Raw genomic sequence first — 18,574 nt, forward strand, 5'->3', positions numbered from 1 at the left:
AACTGTTGTGCTGATTAAAGAAGCTGTGTACTACTCCCTTCACAGAACAGCGCAAAATGGCTCTAACCAGAATAGAAAGAGGAGTGGGAGGCCCCGGTGCACAACTGAGCAAGAGGACAAATACATTAGAGTGTCTAGTTTGAGAAACAGACGCCTCACAGGTCCTCAACTGGCAGCTTCATTAAATAGTACCCGCAAAACACCATATACAACGTCAACAGTGAAGAGGCGACTCCGGGATGCTGACCTAGGCAGAGTTGCAAAGAAAAAGTCCAGTGTCTGTGTTCTTTTGCCCATCTTTTCTTTTTATTGGCCAGTCTGAGATATGGCTTTTTCTTGACACCCTGGGGTGCTCTTTCTGCTCAGCATCGTCATTCATTCATTTTGAATGCTTAAGTTAAGGGTTAAGGTTTTGGATAGGGTTAAAACAAAAACAACTACACTGTTAAGTTTATGCATTCATTCCAAATGGTTAAGGTAAGGGATAACATTTCTCTGAATTTCTCCCCTATGTGGAAGCTAGGTGAATTGCAACAGCACTAGTCTGCTTTCAAAACAAATCTTCCCCCCTCCCTGCATCCCATTTCCCAGTAACATGGCAGAGACTCACACTTAAACCTTTCACTTTCAGTGTTGGTCCATCAGCTTCAAACAGCTGTAAAAACAATGTGTTTTGTTATTGAAAATATATTTCACAGCGATTTAGATGGTAAAATGATTCCCTCCACTATTCAGTGCTTATTTTCTCACATAAACTGAAATTGAGCAAACAGTGTAGAATTTTTGCAACCAGGAAATGAGATAGTGATTTCTTCATTGGCCGTTTGACCCCGTTTCCACTAGATAACTTAGCCACAAAGTCAAAACAGCTTTCCTATTTTGACAACAGATGCCGGCCCGGCGGGAGAAATCAACAGGCAAATATCACAGCCAATCACAACACTGGCGGGTAAGTAATACTATGAAACAATATCATTCCATTATTACTGCAGACGTATTATGGACATTTTCTGAAATTAGAATGCGAAAATTCAAAGAAATCCAATGTGTAGCACCTTTAAGGTTTGGGATAGGGTTAAAACAAAACAAAAAATAAACATTTACATTTTAGTCATTTAGCAGACGCTCTTATCCAGAGCGACTTACAGTTAAGTGAGTGCATATATTTTTCATACTGCTTGTCATCGGCAAGGACTAGGGAGTTTATGATAAAAAGTAACGGAGTAGAGCTAAGCACAGGCAAAATCCTATGGAAAACCTGGTTGTCTGCTTTCCAACAGACACTGGGAGACAAATTCACCTTTCAGCAGAACAATAACCTAAAACACAAAGCCAAATATACACGAGATGCTTACCAAGACAACATTGAATGTTCCCTAGTGGCCTAGTCAGAGTTTTGTCTTAAAAATCGGCTTGAAAATCTATACGAAGACTTGAAAATGGCTGTCTAGCAATGATCAACAACCAACTTGACAGAGCTTGAATAATTTTTTTAAGAATCAATGGGAAAATATTGTACAATCCAAATGTGGGAAGCTCCGAGACTTATCCAGAAAGACTCACAGCTGTAATCACTGCCAAAGGTGATTCTAACATGCATTGACTCAGGGGTGTGAATACTTATATAAATTAGATATTTCTGTATTTCATTTTCAATACATTTGCAAGAATTTTTAAATACATTTTTTGAAACTTTGGCAAAGCATCAAGTCTATTTAACTTAGTGCACCATGTTCATAACAGATTCTAGTTTTGGGGGAAAACATTTTTAGATTGAGACATTTTTAATTTAGATTTGAGAAACGTGGATAAATGTCAGAATCTGAAGTCAAATTGGGGAAAAAAGTGAGATCTTGTTTGCACACTTACATGCTCTGGCATTCAAATAACTGTCAAAGAATAATCATATCAATGGATGGAATCAGTGAATGAATGGCTGCAGCAAAGGTCTGACAAGCACAACTGCATAACAAATTAGTCCTAACTAGACAAAATAACAATTAAGTATTTCGAACAAGATACTAAGTAGTTCGGAAGAGATAATTCCAATAGTCTAATTTATCCTAACTTTTGGCCTTGGGCTTCCACAACATGGAGCATTTTTCGCCAAGTTGCAATAAGCTCGCTTAACGACTGAGTTCTACTGGCCTAAAGCAAACACCAAGAAAAGAATGCTTCAAACTGTATTTGTATTCAACCATCATATAGAGAGGAGAAGAAGAGGGGCGCTGTGGTAATTAATGCACTGAGGACTGGAGAGGTAGGACAAGCCTTTTGGGTAAAAATGTTTCACACCAAAAGGAATGGGGGGGGGGGCGGGGTATGTTGAAGGTCAAAACCATTGAGGAAAAGAAAGAAGAAACTTGTGGATTTGAGCTCAATCCCTGTGTTTCCCTGCATGGGGTAGAGGGCCCAGGTACTCTCTGGCCCTTTAATGATTAATCAATACAATACATCCTAAATTCCCAGGCCAATCTGTTCAGATATTTAAGGGCTAACGCAAAAAAAGACCCAGCATCCATCTGGAAAATGTGACAAGGAAAGGTCGATATTTTTTTCTGCGAGTGGCCTGGTTACAGATTGATCGCACCTGACCAGAGCTGAGGTGATGTGTTGTTTAGAGGGAGCTGAGAGGGAGCCACAGCTCAGATGCTCATTAAAACAGACTGGAAGCCAAACATCTGGAGCCAGATATGTGGGAATAGATCATCTCACATCCCATGATGAAAAACAGGCCCTCTGTCATCTCTATCTACTGTACCTTATCTCTGATGCTGGTGCTCTCTCTATCTTAGTTACTCTGTGTTTTCTCTGACTATCTCTCCTAGCACCAGTCAGTGATATCCTCTTGCTTTAATTCTGAAAGGCTGTTTATTATATGTTTGAGCACTGGCACAGAAACTAGAAAGTTCATTATGAGGGGTTTTGTGATATTTTTCACAGAGCACGGCTAGATCCCATTTAGCCACTCTGTGAAGCTGGTGACTCTCCAAGACTCTTGTATTTGATCTCTCCCCTGAGAATGTCTTATTCCCATGCTTGATGTATATCCGCATGCACAGCACCTCATTATATCAGAATCAGACGGCAACAATATGAATCAATCACACAGGAAAGCCAAATAACATATTCAAAGGCCAGGCATATCTTTAAGAGACCTAAATAATAGACTCATTTGACTAAAGGGTTTTAATGCCCACTTATCCGGGAAAATGTGAAATGGGCTGGGGATTAGTCTTTTTTAAAGAAATGTGTTGAGCTTTTGAATAATTTCTGCCTCTTTCTTTCAGAATGCTAGCTACAGTAGAGCATACGGCTAGGGATTTGCTGCATGTTGTCCCCATTTCACAACAAGCAACCGATTGCATGTGCCGCACAAAGGATCAAGCTGCGATTATCACCGCAAAACTATAACAAAACAATGGACACATATGCACACAAGCACACGCGCGCGCACATGCACTCACAACCATAGAAAGAGGAATAGCCACTTGCATGAGGCTGGTATCTGTTGAAAGACAACCATTATTTGCCATTTAGATATGAAGACCAATCAAAATGACCAAACACAACATATAATTTAAGATTGGAAGAGTTCATCAATAGTTAGCTACCTCTTTTATTTACATTATGCACAAAGACCCTTAAAGAGACATGATCTAACAACAATAGCGCACCTCTCACTCTTAAAGGAACCAAGGCAATACACTGCCATCTTGTGAGAGAATGATAAGTAGACCTTCAATCTGAGAGTCTGAGACTATGATGGAAAACCTGGCAGCCCTTATCCATTAGCTGCTCCTAGTTTTAGGTAACATCAAATGTTAGGGGATCTTTTGTGTGTGTACACACTCTTTGTCCTCATGCTTAATGGACTCATCTACAGCTCCTCGGCTGTGTCTGTGTTCCACTGTTCCTATCCCTGCGTGGTGCAGGTGAGTCGGAGGTGTATTATCCCCGCTACTGCCATAGCAATAGTACTTAAAGCTCACATGAAAAGACCACTTGGAACTATTTTGATGTGCATTAGTATGGTAATTGTGTACTCCGTTTGTTAGCCTCTCCTCTGTGAGAAATCTGTCTGATTTCTAATGAAGGGAGAGATGATGAACAACAAAAATGTGCTGTGTTTTCCTGTAAGTCTAAAACAAGGAACAAGAGCCCCTGGTTATCAGATTCCATCCACAATGCCTAAAACAGGAGGCAGAGTTACAGCTTTTAGCGTCTCTCTATCCGGTTTCTCACTCACTCTCGCTCTCTCTTTCATCCCATCTCAGTCTGCTGTGTGTGCAGTAAATCAGACTTTAAGAGCCATAGCACTGATGCTCTCTATCAAAATCTTATTATCAGCCTGCACACACTTTACACTGGATTACTATATTCAGCTGCACATAATGCATCTGTGCTGGGGTTATCTACATGGACACTCTCGTTAAGAGAGACAGGTAGCATTTACAACCAGGCTCACACAACTATCCAGCCCTACAGCACAGTATGTTGCTGCATTAAAAGTCAAGGATGGTGATTGGATCGAAAATTAAAATCTCCTCAGAATAGCAGATGGAGTTCTTAAAAAGGCTGAAAATGACTACACAACCCGTGAATGGTGCTGCCCGTACCGCTCTTGATTATAATACCCAATAAAGCAGCCAGAGCATGAGCGAGCACAAAGCCAAGGTTAATGTGGAGATGGAGGGTGGCGATACACACACTCACACACAGTGAAAGGGACCCTGATGACTTTTCATTTCCAATGTTCATCTTGTTATCTGTAATTGTTAAGGGATGATATGAAAGAGTCAGAGGCGCTGCCTAATAACCGTTTGTGTGACAGCCCCGCAAATTGATGCTTATGGTCCACCACAGACAAGCGGAGGTCGAGGGAGAGAGGCTGTGGGTGGGAGGAGGGGTAAAATGCAACACAATTATGAAAATGGTCATTACGTAATGCACTTTCGTTACATTTACAAATCATGTGGTTTTGACCAGGCAAAGGTATTTGCAATGAAGATGGTAGACTGCAGGGCCCTCAACATAGGCACACTTATAATGCACACAATAATGATGTACTATTATTATTAGAGGATGTGAACATAAGATAAGTCATGAAAATAATATTGATTTAAGAATTGACTATGCTGAAATCCCAGAATTCAAAGGCTCTTCCATTAATATAATTATTGCCAATGCTCTACTCCTTTACTCAGCCCTAATGCAGTTAACATACACCTCTTGTGAATTTACAAGTGGAATCATTATTCATTATTAACAGGTTTGATTACTTTAATGCAGTTTAGTTATCATTTCGATAGTGCTATAACACTATACTTGCTGCTACTGAGCCCGATCCACCATCCTCTCTCCTCCAGTAATGGATAGGATCCAGAGCTGGTCTCAGCTGCTGCTGTCTCCACCAGTGGATGAGGTGTGGGGGAAAGGTCAGTCTAACTGAGGAAGTGGAGAACAGACAGATTCTAAAGGTCTGTGGCATGGTCAGGGTGTCTGGAAAATACAAATAAGAACAGTGTATGTGTGTGACACATACTGTATGTTTGTTCATTCGGGACTAGTTTGACTGCTGTGATGTCATAGCATAACATTGGAGACTATGGTGGGCTTTCTGGAATTAGAAATCACATTTGCAGTCACTAATATTTTTGACTTGGGTATCCATGTTAGATTCCTCCAAGGTCTCTGTGGGGAAGAAAGCTGTGATCACTGAGGGAAGCCTGGAGATACATCATAGAACATGGTTTTCCAGCTGGAAACACAAATTAAATGTGGATAAATATAGATACATAGAGAGGGAGGAAATGGTTGTGGTCCCAGAAGATATCAAATGAGTGTATGTGTATGCTTGTGCACATGTGTGTGTGTGTGTGTGTGTGTGTGTGTGTGTGTGTGTGTGTGTGTGTGTGTGTGTGTGTGTGTGTGTGTGTGTGTGTGTGTGTGTGTGTGTGAATGTGTGTGTGCGTGTGTTTGGTTTTAATATCCTTGTGGGGACCAGAAGTCCTGTGGAGACATTTCGCCGGTCTCCACAAGGAAAAAGGCTGTTTTAGGCTTAGGCGTTAGGTTTAGGGTTAGGGTTAGGAGTAAGGGAAAATAGGATTTTGAATGGGAATAAATGTTTTGGTCCCCACAAGGATAGTAAAACAAACATGTGTGTGCAGTGTTGTACCACTCAAGACCGGTCTTGGACTTGAGTCCGGTCTCGGTCTTGTCTCCGGTCTTGGAAAATAAGGACTCGTAATTTCTTCCCAAGACCACCAGCGGAGTAAAAAACTCATCATTAGCAGCCCCGTTCAGTCAACGCATAAAACCGCTTTTCTAGGCCAAATATCCACACTCTTTTCATTACACATTTTATACATATTTATAAAGTATGCTTATTACTTTACTCATAACATTACTGTCCTTTACATTTTAGGGGGAAAATATCCTCAAACCTTGTCATGCTTGGCGGGAATTTCCTTGCTCTGCTAGTGGGGGAGACTAGGGACAATTGGTTGAGAGTGGCGCGCTTGCTAAAGGGAAACGGGGGCAAGTTGTAGCATATTTTGTATTTGTATCTATTATTTATAGGCCAGTTTTAGTTAGTGATCAAATGTAATGTGGCTGTCTATTTCTCAGCATGCATTTTCTTTTACCATTCTGAATGGCTAAAGAATCCATATGTTCGACTGAAATATGAACACTGAAATACTGGACAGTCTTATTATGGTGGCGATGTGACACAATTACAATCATGGTCTTGAATTGGACTCTCATTGTCATGGTCTCGGTCTTGACTCGGACTCGCCCCCCTCAACCCTCTCCCGGTCTCGGTCTTGACTCGGACTCAATTTGCTCCGGTCTTGATCTTGGCTTGGTCTCGCTTTAGGTGGTCTTGAGCACACCACTGTGTGTGTGTGTGTATGTGTGTGTGTACGTGTGCGCGTGCTTACGTGCGTGTGTGCAAGCGAGTTAACTCTCTGCTCCATAGGTTTAGAATCCCAATAAGTTAATAAGTAGCATAGTAGCGGCCTCATCTCTCTTAGTTTAACCACACATCCATACACAACTCATCTCCTTCTAACACAACCCAGGGGCTGCCTTCTCCTCTGCCCTGTGCTTTCTCTTCCTGGAAACAACAAGGTGACAGGAGGATGTCCTCCTACCTACTCTGTGGGCGGTGCTGCTGCTGTGACGAACAGCAGCGTGACAGGCCATGTCACATGGTGTTCAAGTGGCTGATTAGCACTCCACGGTAGGTGATAAACCCTGTCAATCTCCCAGCGTCAGCCACCTCCAGTCTCCTGCTCCACACAGGCAGCATGGCCATTAACATTTCACAAAGTGCACCAAGCCACATTGATTATGAGAACCCACAGCTGGTTAGCCAGATAATCCCGCAGCGTACCTCCTGGCAACGCACTCCATTCTCCACACCTTTATTAATGGTCTATTTTTACATTGTGCTGTGTAGCCAGTGGGGGGCGGTATGGGGGTGGTAGGGATGAGACGAGGGAGGTCTCCAGTGTGTCTGAAAAGGTCAGGGGAGGTAAAAGGTCCTGCAGCCCCACAGGGGACTTGAGCCCGGCCTTCCTGCTGACTGGCTCCCACTCAAGGCTCCCTCTTTACATGGAGCGAGGACAGGAGAATTGAGGAGAGGAGAGAAAAAAATGTTTTCTTCCATCTTCCATCTCCCCTACTGATAGTTGGTATTTAAGGAGAAGAGCTTTTTGAGATTGCTTTCTAGCTCTGCATATGGATGTGGAGGTAAGAGTGCTTACCGACATGCGGCGGCGTATCTGGGGAGGACTGCATGATGCAAAGAGAGCCTCTCCAATTAGAGGCTCCTCCACATCACCGACACTCGGTGGCCTGGCCCATTGGCCACGTCAAACGCTCCTTCATCCCTCTGTCCTCTCCTCAGCCGCTGCCGCCACACACACACACCCACCTCCACCGACTCCCCTCTGTCCAATCTCCTTCGTGCAGTTTCAACCCATGCAGCTGAGAGCAAGGGCGACATTAGTTTCCCCCATTTTTCTCTCTCCACAATAAATAAAGGCGCCACTCTGTCTTGTTTTTCTCCTCATACTGTGCAAATTGATGCCTGTCCTGTCAAATGTTGTGAGAAAGAAAACACAGCTCTTTTCAAGCTGTAGGGAGTATGCATATGTGTCTGTGTCTCCTGTGTTTTCATGTGGGACAATACAGCTTATCTGTTGTACTTGTGTTTTCTTTGACACAATGAGTAATACACATCAAATGAAGCACTCTGCTCATCGTGTCATTATTCTGTTTCTCACGCACCCGTCAGAATTAGCAATTTTTTATTCTCTATGGAATTGGGCTCTTTAATTAATTATATTGTTTTAATTTTGAAGTCGTTTTTTTGTTTTACATAAAGTATTGCTCTGAAATGACCTCTGTGATGTTAAATTGAATACCGGTGGCTACGTGAAACAAAGGAAAATGTTGACAAAGTTGTCAACAACATTACTGAAAAAGTAACTTGTACGGATGGAAGGTGGATATAACAGATTTTCCACCCTCATTTAGAACTGATGATAAATGATTACATTTTCTTGACTGGATGCCAGAATGAGAGCAAGAATGTCTAATCCAGGCCAGATTAATGGAGGCCTCAGTATTCTCAGTCTGAGGTGAAATATTGTTGAGTCTTTGTCCATCATTAAATATTAATAATGGACAGAGCGCATGGCTGGTCTCGTCTGTATCCGGGGGGGTTGGGCAGGCTCCGTGTACTGGTGAGGTGAGGACAGAATGTCATGACCATCCTGACATCCTCCTGTACCACCTAAAGACTGTACAAAGCAGGGTTTTGTATTATTTTCCTATTCCCAGCATGCAATGTGGTTAAAACCCGGCACGTTCGAGGTTTACTAGTGTTTCGATAATGTCCTCCCACTGGCCAAACCACACAGGGTGTGAGTCGCATATGGAGATATGTATCGTTTTCCTATTCCCATCATTCAACCTGGTTAAATGAACGCGGCTGCTATAGACTTTAGCCTGCTGTGGTTTGCCTGTCATTTAGATGCCATTTCTTTTTTTTTTCTCTCCTCATCTCTCCCTCCCACTATCTCTCGGGGACCCTCTGACAGCTGTAAAGGCTTGTATCAAGGTGTTGACCTCCACTGCGCCACCACCCCCCGCCTCCCTCTCCACTTGCTGAAGCCTCCCGCCAGCTCTCCCTCTCAGACACGGCTATCTGCAGCTGATCCTCAGCAGCTGATAACAATGTCTTTTATCTATGGGTTACCAGCACAAAGAGACCTCTGTATTGATCAAATGCCAACCAGTTGATGAGTCCTCAACAGACTGCTTTTACGTAGGCTGCGACACCGCCTGGGGAGAGGAAGAGGGTGTTAAACGTGCACAGAAAACACGCTTGAATTTAGAGGTGTCACAACTCTTAAACTACCTGCAAGAACAGTTTTGAAACAAATAAAGATTTGTATACATTAATGAAGGAATATAATTTGTCAGCTTTAGCTGGAAGTAGAATTCCACTGCTGTCTTACCCTAGCATAGAGATATAGTGCCTTGCAAAAATATTCAGACCCCTTGGATTGCTTCACATTTTATTATGTTACAAAGTGGGATTAAAATAGATTTTTTTTTAAATCAACAATCTACACAAAATACTGTCAAAGTGGAAGATTATTATTATATATATTTTTTACATGGATAGAAATTAAATAACTAAAATATAGTTGTTGCATAAGTAATCAGCCCCTTTGTTTCGGCAAGGTTAAATTAGTTCAGGAGTAAAATGTTGCTTAACAAATCACATAATAAATTACATGGACTCACTCTGTGTGAAATAATAGGGGTTGACATGATTTTTGAATTGCTAACCCTTCCTTTGTCCCCCGTACATACAACATCTGTAAGGTCCCTCAGTCAAGTGTTGAATTTCAAGCACAGATTCAATTACAAAGACCAGGGAGCTTTTTGAAAGCCTCATAAAGAAGGGCAGTGATTGGTAGATGGGTAACAATAACAAATCAGACATTGAATATCTCTTTAAGCAAAGTCAAGTTAATAATAATTATGCTGTGGATTATGTATTAAACCATCAAGACACATCAAAGATGAACTGATGCTGCAGGACAGGCTTGAAACTGTTCAGGGATGTTACCATGAGGCTCTTGGTGATTTAAAAACAGTTACAGAATTCAATGGCTGTGATGGTGTCACGACTTCCTCCGAAGCTGCCTCCCCTCCTTGTTCGGGCAGGCTTCGGCGTTCGTCGTAACCGACCTTCTAGCCACTGCCACTCCATATCTCATCATTCCATTTGTCTTGTCTTGTCAATTACACACACCTGGTTCATATTTCCCTCATTAGTACATGTATACGTGTTCCCTCTGCCCCCTTGTCCTTGTGGGTGATTGTTTCATGTGAGATGAGTGTAGCTCGGTGGAGCTACCTGTACTTTGTATTGCCGGGGTATATTTTCCCTGTGTGCCTGTATTTGTTCCAGTGCGCCTGTTTTGCGCACTGGACTGTTGACGCTATCCAGCGTAACTGTGTACTATGGAATAAACTCTCTATTCTGTGATTTACCCTCCTGCGCCTGACTCCTTCAAATCACACTCTCACAGATGGGAGAAAACTGAGGATGGATCAACAACATTATAGTGACTCAACAATAATGACTTAAATAACAGAGCGAAAAGAAGAATAAAAATATACAGAAAAAGAAACATGCATCCTGTACTAAAGTAATACTGAGAAGAAGAAAAGAACACAGCAAAGGAATACACTTTTTGGCCTAAATGAAAAGCCTTATGTTTGGGGCAAATCCAACACACCACATCACTGAGTAACTGCCTCCTTATTTTCAAGCATGGTGGTGGCTGCATCATGGTGCGGGTATGCTTGACATTATTACATACTGGAGAGTTTTTCAGGATAAAAAGAAATGGGATGGAGCTAAGCACAGGCAAAGTCTGCTTTACACCAGACACTGGGAGAGGAATTCAGCTTTCAGCAGGACAATAACCTACAACACAAGGCCAACTCTACATTGGAGTTGCTTACCAAGAAGACAGTGAATTTTCCTGAGTGGCCACGTTACAGTTTTGACTTAAATCTGCTTGAAAATCTATTTCAAGACTTGGAAATTGCTGTCTTACCATGATCCCCAACATCTTGACAGAGCTTGAAGAATTATGAAAAGAGTGATCGGCTAATATTTCACAATCCAGTTGTGGAAAGCTCTTAGAGACTTGCCCAAGAAAACTCACAGCTGTAATCGATGCCAACAGTGTTTCTAACATGTATTGACTCAGGGAGCTGAACACTTATGCAACAACTACAATTTTTCTTCCACTTTGACAATACAGAGTATTTTTTGTAGATGGTTTACAAAAAATGTAAATTAAATACATTTTAATCCCACTTTGTAACACAATAAAATGTGAAGAAATCCAAGGGGTATGAATACTTTTGTAAGGCACTATAAAGCATCACTGTTTGAACCACTGTATTCTCTGTCAGTCCTGCTGTTGTTGTCAGATTTAGGTGTTGGGGAAGCCCAATTGAGCACACAGTTAATGGAAACGGCATATAGCGAGATAATGTCATCAATTCCAATCCGGGTCCCATCAATTAAACTATTATGACCTGTACTAGTCTAATCTGACTTTGATGTACTGCCATGCTTACGTGTGCATAATCACATGGGAGGTTTTTTTCTCTCTCACTTTTCAGATGCTGTCAGAGGACTGTATGCATGATGGTGAGGATATGTATGCATGTATGTGTTCATATGTGCACATCTCCGTCTATGTTAACACGCCGTATGGAAGTCATCTCTTGCAACAAGATGTCTTTGACATGAATTAAAGCTCAGCTATAAATCGGGAACCTGCGGCAATAGAGGGATTGATGATGAATGAGAATCGTCCCTTGTGGTCTGAACAGTCTAAATCAACAATCACCTTCCCCTAGTATCTGCCCTCTCTCAGTGACTCTTTGTGTTCGAGGCTGACCTTCTAGAGGAGAAGGCATAAATAACATATGGGGAAGGATGCAGTGACCACCAAAGCTCTTGGGTATTCAATGATCAAGGATGCTGTCAGAATAGCAAGCACTTCCATCTCCCAGAGCACAAGTGGCTCTTTGGACTTTATAAAAAGCTCAATGGTGCTTTGGTTTTTGTTCCAGGGAGAGAGAGAACAGACACATTAACATTCCACCCACTTATAATGCCTGTATTGAGATCTCTGATTAGAAAATGGTGTCATTTTGTACCTGCCTAATACTGTGGGTAATGGTTTGCCATAGAAATACGTTGTGGAGCATGATATCATCTGTGATTATACTTATCTATAAATTGAGTTGCTATTCTCATCCCCTTATGAAAATGCCACAAATGACAGTGGAGTTCTCCCAGTAAGCTCCTCGTACACACATGCATCACTTTTGCTGCAGTTTGTCTTTCTCTCATCTTGTTGGAGGCAGCAGGAAGCATTGATACAAGAAAGTAACTATTTTGGTTCTTTACCATTGAGTTAGTTGAATAACTAATCTACAGTGGGGAGAACAATTATTTGATACACTGCCGATTTTGCAGGTTTTCCTACTTACAAAGCATGTAGAGGTCTGTAATTTTTATCATAGGTACACTTCAACTGTGAGAGACGGAATCTAAAACAAACATCCAGAAAATCACATTGTATGATTTTTAAGTAATTAATTTGCATTTTATTGCATGACATAAGTATTTGATCACCTACCAACCAGTAAGAATTCCGGCTCTCACAGACCTGTTAGTTTTTCTTTAAGAAGCCCTCCTGTTCTCCACTCATTACCTGTATTAACTGCACCTGTTTGAACTTGTTACCTGTATAAAAGACACCTGTCCACACACTCAATCAAACAGACTCCAACCTCTCCACAATGGCCAAGACCAGAAAGCTGTGTAAGGACATCAGGGATAAAATTGTAGACCTGCACAAGGCTGGGAAGGGCTACAGGACAATAGGCAAGCAGCTTGGTGAAAAGACAACAACTGTTGGCGCAATTATTAGAAAATGGAAGAAGTTCAAGATAATGGTCAATCACCCTCGGTCTGGGGCTCCATGCAAGATCTCACCTCGTGGGGCATCAATGATCACGAGGAAGGTGAGGGATCAGCCCAGAACTACACGGCAGGACCTGGTCAATGACCTGAAGAGAGCTGGGACCACAGTCTCAAAGAAAACCATTAGTAACACACTACGCCGTCATGGATTAAAATCCTGCAGCGCACGCAAGGTCCCCCTGCTCAAGCCAGCGCATGTCCAGGCCCATCTGAAGTTTGCCAATGACCATCTGGATGATCCAGAGGAGGAATGGGAGAAGGTCATGTGGTCTGATGAGACAAAAATAGAGCTTTTTGGTCTAAACTACACTCACCGTGTTTGGAGGAAGAAGAAGGATGAGTACAACCCCAAGAACACCATCCCAACCGTGAAGCATGGAGGTGGAAACATCATTCTTTGGGGATGCTTTTCTGCAAAGGGGACAGGATGACTGCACCGTATTGAGGGGAGGATGGATGGGGCCATGTATCGCGAGATCTTGGCCAACAACCTCCGTCCCTCAGTAAGAGCTTTGAAGATGGGGCGTGGCTGGGTCTTCCAGCATGACAACGACCCGAAACACACAGCCAGGGCAACTAAGGAGTGGCTCCGTAAGAAGCATCTCAAGGTCCTGGAGTGGCCTAGCCAGTCTCCAGACCTGAACCCAATAGAAAATCTTTGGAGGGAGCTGAAAGTCCGTATTGCCCAGCGACAGCCCCGAAACCTGAAGGATCTGGAGAAGGTCTGTATGGAGGAGTGGGCCAAAATCCCTGCTGCAGTGTGTGCAAACCTGGTCAAGACCTACAGGAAACGTATGATCTCTGTAATTGCAAACAAAGGTTTCTGTACCAAATATTAAGTTCTGCTTTTCTGATGTATCAAATACTTATGTCATGCAATAAAATGCATATTAATTACTTTAAAATCATACAATGTGATTTTCTGGATTTTTCTTTCTCACAGTTGAAGTGTACCTATGATAAAAATTACAGACCTCTACATGCTTTGTAAGTAGGAAAACCTGCAAAATCGGCAGTGTATCAAATACTTGTTCTCCCCACTGTATATCTCCTGCTGATTTCAAGCTTGCCTCTAAATAGCTCTTTTTGGGTCCTTGCCTTGCAATCATTCCACAACAACATGCAGAGAACTTGTGTAATTAAGCTCCACCATCCCCTGTGAATCCCATCCAGGGAATGGGACTTTAATTCTCCACTAATTGAGGCCATCGCAAGGGACAGACAAGGTATCAATAGCTCCTTGAGGGTTGGTGGACTGCTGAGAAGGAAGATTACAGTGGATAGCTGGTTCTCCACAGCACAGTCAGACATGCCTACTCACCACCAACCCCTCCACCTCCCCCAAGGTCTCATATAGGAAAACCCGAGCCTCCCCAAAACAAACTGTGCATATTGGCTTACGAGAACGTTAATGATTGTTTATTCTTTGTTGTTCTGAGAAGGAGAGGAGCAAGTGGGCTGATTGATTTGCTTAATTTGTCCTGATATCTATTGTAATTGTTACTGTTGTTGACAGCTATTCCGTCAGCTCCAGTGAGATGGTAGAGTACAGGGAGTTAGAGGCACCCGCTGATGCCATGTCTAATAAGCAGATCCATTTGTAAATATGATTTATTTATTCAGGAGTTATTAGAGGTGTGTATGATTTATTTGCTTAACGTTTTGCCGAGCCGACGGGGCTAAGCTAAGGCATGCAGCCCCATCAGAATAGTTTTCTTAGTTTTTGGTGACAGTTGTTTTGTGTGTAATAACATCGGCAAATAGCGTTGCTGCAATACCTCGTTGCTTTCATGCTCACTTCACCAGAGGCGATGTGAAAAGAATTGACTGTGAGGAGCGCCTGTCGCAGGACGCCGTCACGGACGCCGTCTCCCACTTTCCCCATTTCAGTGACAAATCTGACAACTCTGAAGCCGCAAAGATCCAGGTAGTGGTTTGCTGCTGTTGTCTTAGGGAGTTGTTTTGAGTTATACCTGCCTATCACACGTCTGCATGAGGGATCTTCAGAGACGCAGAGAGTCACAGGCTGCTCATAAAAATAGCTCCTGTTTTGTTCTCTGTCAATGGTTAAGGGTTTAGTTTAGATGCTGCCTAAACCACATCAAGCAGGCTTCACATTGTTCTATACTTAGAATAATGGCTTCTCAGAAGTCATTGTTTTCCAATGGAGGAATGCAGAGGTTCAGAAAAGATTCAAGCTAAAGGCTTGTTCAAATGTGTAAAGATAATGAGAAAGCTTAATCAATAGTGCAATATATCAACCTAAAAGATACGTACAATTGAACAGTGCATGGTTCATGCACCACATACAGTAGGGCATGCAACGTTGCCAGCTTATGGTTATCTTTGAAACAGTGTTTCACTAGTAGGCCAAGTAATTTTGCTTGCTTGTCCTTGTTTGAAGCTATGCTGGCCCTATTTTATTTATTTTGGTTTCTAACCTTGGTCAATTACATACAAATTCTCTCCTTGTTTTGCGATGACGCTGGAGAGCACCTTGGCCCTGCAAAACAACACTTTGTTGCTTTGTTTGCAAAAAATGTTTCAACCTTGTGTGATTCTTTTTTTGTGTGCTAATGTTTTCCCTTGATTATTTGGAATGCAGTTTTGCCCTTAGCGGGCAGGGTAGTGCTCCATTTACCTATTAGATCATTGGCACACCAAAACGAAGCCTGTTTTTCCCTTATTTATCAGGGGTAACACTTGGGACAAGAATGCTCTTACTATTGCTGTTTGTATTCGTAACCAATGTTTTAGGAATGCATATTAATGGAATCACACAATAACATTCCATACAGATGCTTGTCAGAAGAGGCCAGACATAAATACGTTATAAAGTACAGTATTATGCAAAGGTTATTATTATCAAATGGATATTATCAAACACGAGGTGGCATGTAAGCAATAAACATTCTGATATTGGCCTATAAGAGATAACATGCCTTTGGTTAAATCTTTGACATTTTAACTGCTGATTTAATGCCTGTAATAAAAACCAGACACTGTGATTTGTTTCTCAAATATTTATGGCTTATCTCTGATTTACTTATTCATCCTTTGTTCAGGCAATACAGGTCACCCCTGGTGAAGGAAATGGTTTACTGAGAAGAGGAGGTAGTGGACTCTGTCCGAATGTGTTTTTTGGTGAGCATTGCCCTCTGGTGGACGGAAAAGTAATAGACATATTTTATAATGGAGTGCCTCCACCATAACAGTGTCATTGTACCCACATTTCCTCTTTATCCTTACACAAGAAATGTAGCTTACTGTAAAGTCAGATTCAACGTTAATAATGTATCCAGTGCTTAATCATAAATGGTTGCTCTGACCTGTATGTGCCCACAGAATGACGCATGGTTGGCAATACTGTAGGTGACCCCAGTGTTTGTATTACTATGTAAAATAAATGGATGTCCTCCAAAGCTATGCATCTCTAGTGAGGGGGGTGGCCGTTGTCTTACAAGTCGGGCACACATCAGCACTTTGAAATAAAACAGTAGAAATGGATCCGCTCACTGCATTACATTGATTAATTCAAAGGTGTCAAAAGGAAGGTCTTCCGATTATACATTACGACAATTTAAGAGTCATGAAATTCTGCAGTGTGGCCTTGGAGCAAGAGAGGAAAGGCAATGCCAGAGAGAGAGAGAGAGCGAGAGAGAGAGAGAGAGAGAGAGAGAGAGAGAGAGAGAGAGAGAGAGAGAGAGAGAGAGAGAGAGAGAGAGAGAGAGAGAGAGAGAGAGAGACCTAATCCTTTGCTGTTACTTTGCTGCTGTTTCCTCTGCTCAAGGTCAGAGCATGCTCCGCTAGGCTCGGTGGCTGCAGCTGGTGTCTACGGGGATGTGGATTGTAATCAATTCTAACATTTCAAGGGGAAAATGATGAGAACGAGTCGCTCAAAGGAAGATAGATGGGAGAGGGCCGCCACAAACATACAGATCAATAATATGCATAGCCCAGAGGACAAAATACAATAAATAACAGTTTTAATCGATGAGCTTGAATGGGATTGCAGAGGAATGTGGCTGTAAATTCTCCATAAACAATTCAAGGATTATTTAGTGGAGAGAAAATGAGAGAACTCTGAGAAATGTGCAGCAGGTGGACACAAACATGAAGGCATAGACTCATTTGGCCTTCATGTTGATATCAAGTGTCTGTTAGGAATGAAATATAACTGATCTTGAGAAGGATTCACTATGAATCCAGATAATTAAACCACGATAATAACATTACATTTCCATTACATTTTAGTCATTTAGCAGATGCTCTTATCCAGAACCAATTACAGCACCCCTCCTTCAAGTTGCAGTAATTTCTTATGCTGTTAGGACACTCTATTGCATAGTCAATGTTCAGGATATCATTGCACATTCAGCCTTGAGTTTGTAATTGCCCTTTGAAGAAATGACCATTTCAACCTTGTGCTCAGATGTTCATTGTGATATTATAGAGTATGCCTGTAATCCAAAGTCATACACAGACAAGGCCACAAATGTGTAATGTAATATGCTACTATTGTGTTTTGTAACCATGGCCATAGAACCAATTGATATAAGACTATGCCATAAATTACAAACCAAGTCACAAAAACCTTATTACCTCATGTAGTCCCACTATGACAATCATGAGAAACATAGTGTATCAGCTTTATAGAAGTGTATACTCCACATGGACAAATCACCTATTGAATCCACTCCAATCTCCCAGTGCTGACTGACTAACACTACATGGGGTGGCTCTATGGTTTCCGCTGCTCTCTCATAGCCCTGTCTTGCTGTGCTCAATGCAGCGAGATGCTCTAATACCACTGAATCCCCTATGAGAGCACTAAAGCATAGGTGTCACTCCACAAATCTAGTAGTGTTTCAGACAGGGGGGTTAATGCTGCGAGTCAACCTCTACAAAGTTGTGAAGGTTTAGGAGTCAGGGCTCAGGGCTAGGGGTACTACGGAGGGTGGGGGTGAAAGGCTATGGGGGTTTGAGGGGGGTTTGTGCTGGCTTCTGATTCAGTCGATGTGATGGCAGTATAAAGGCGGGTGAGAAGCTGTCGGTTCCTTTGAGATGATAATCTGAGAGATCTTTGCCAGTGACAAATGGGGTGATGGAACCTGCCATCTTTACATTACAGAGAAAAATGGGCAACTTCACCTGACAGCAACAAATGAGGCTTATGTCTGGGCTCCTGCACAATCACACAGATCTAAACCCATCTGACGTCCTAATCCCCCTGAAATAACCCCACTGTGAATATCAGACAGACTCCACACACACTGTCTGAGAATGCGTGTATAAGAGAAGAATGTGTGTGTGTGTGTGCGTGTGTGTGTGCGCTCGTGTGTGCGTGCGTGCATGCACACACAAGTATGTGCTCAGTGAACTCTGTCTGACATTGTAGTGGTGATGGGAGAGGTGGCATTGAAATATGACAGTTCTCACTTCGATTGAAGTCTGCCCTTAGCCTGAGCG

This window comes from Coregonus lavaretus (assembly GCF_964263955.1).
Source record: "Coregonus lavaretus genome assembly, chromosome: 4".
Taxonomy (NCBI): domain Eukaryota; kingdom Metazoa; phylum Chordata; class Actinopteri; order Salmoniformes; family Salmonidae; genus Coregonus; species Coregonus lavaretus.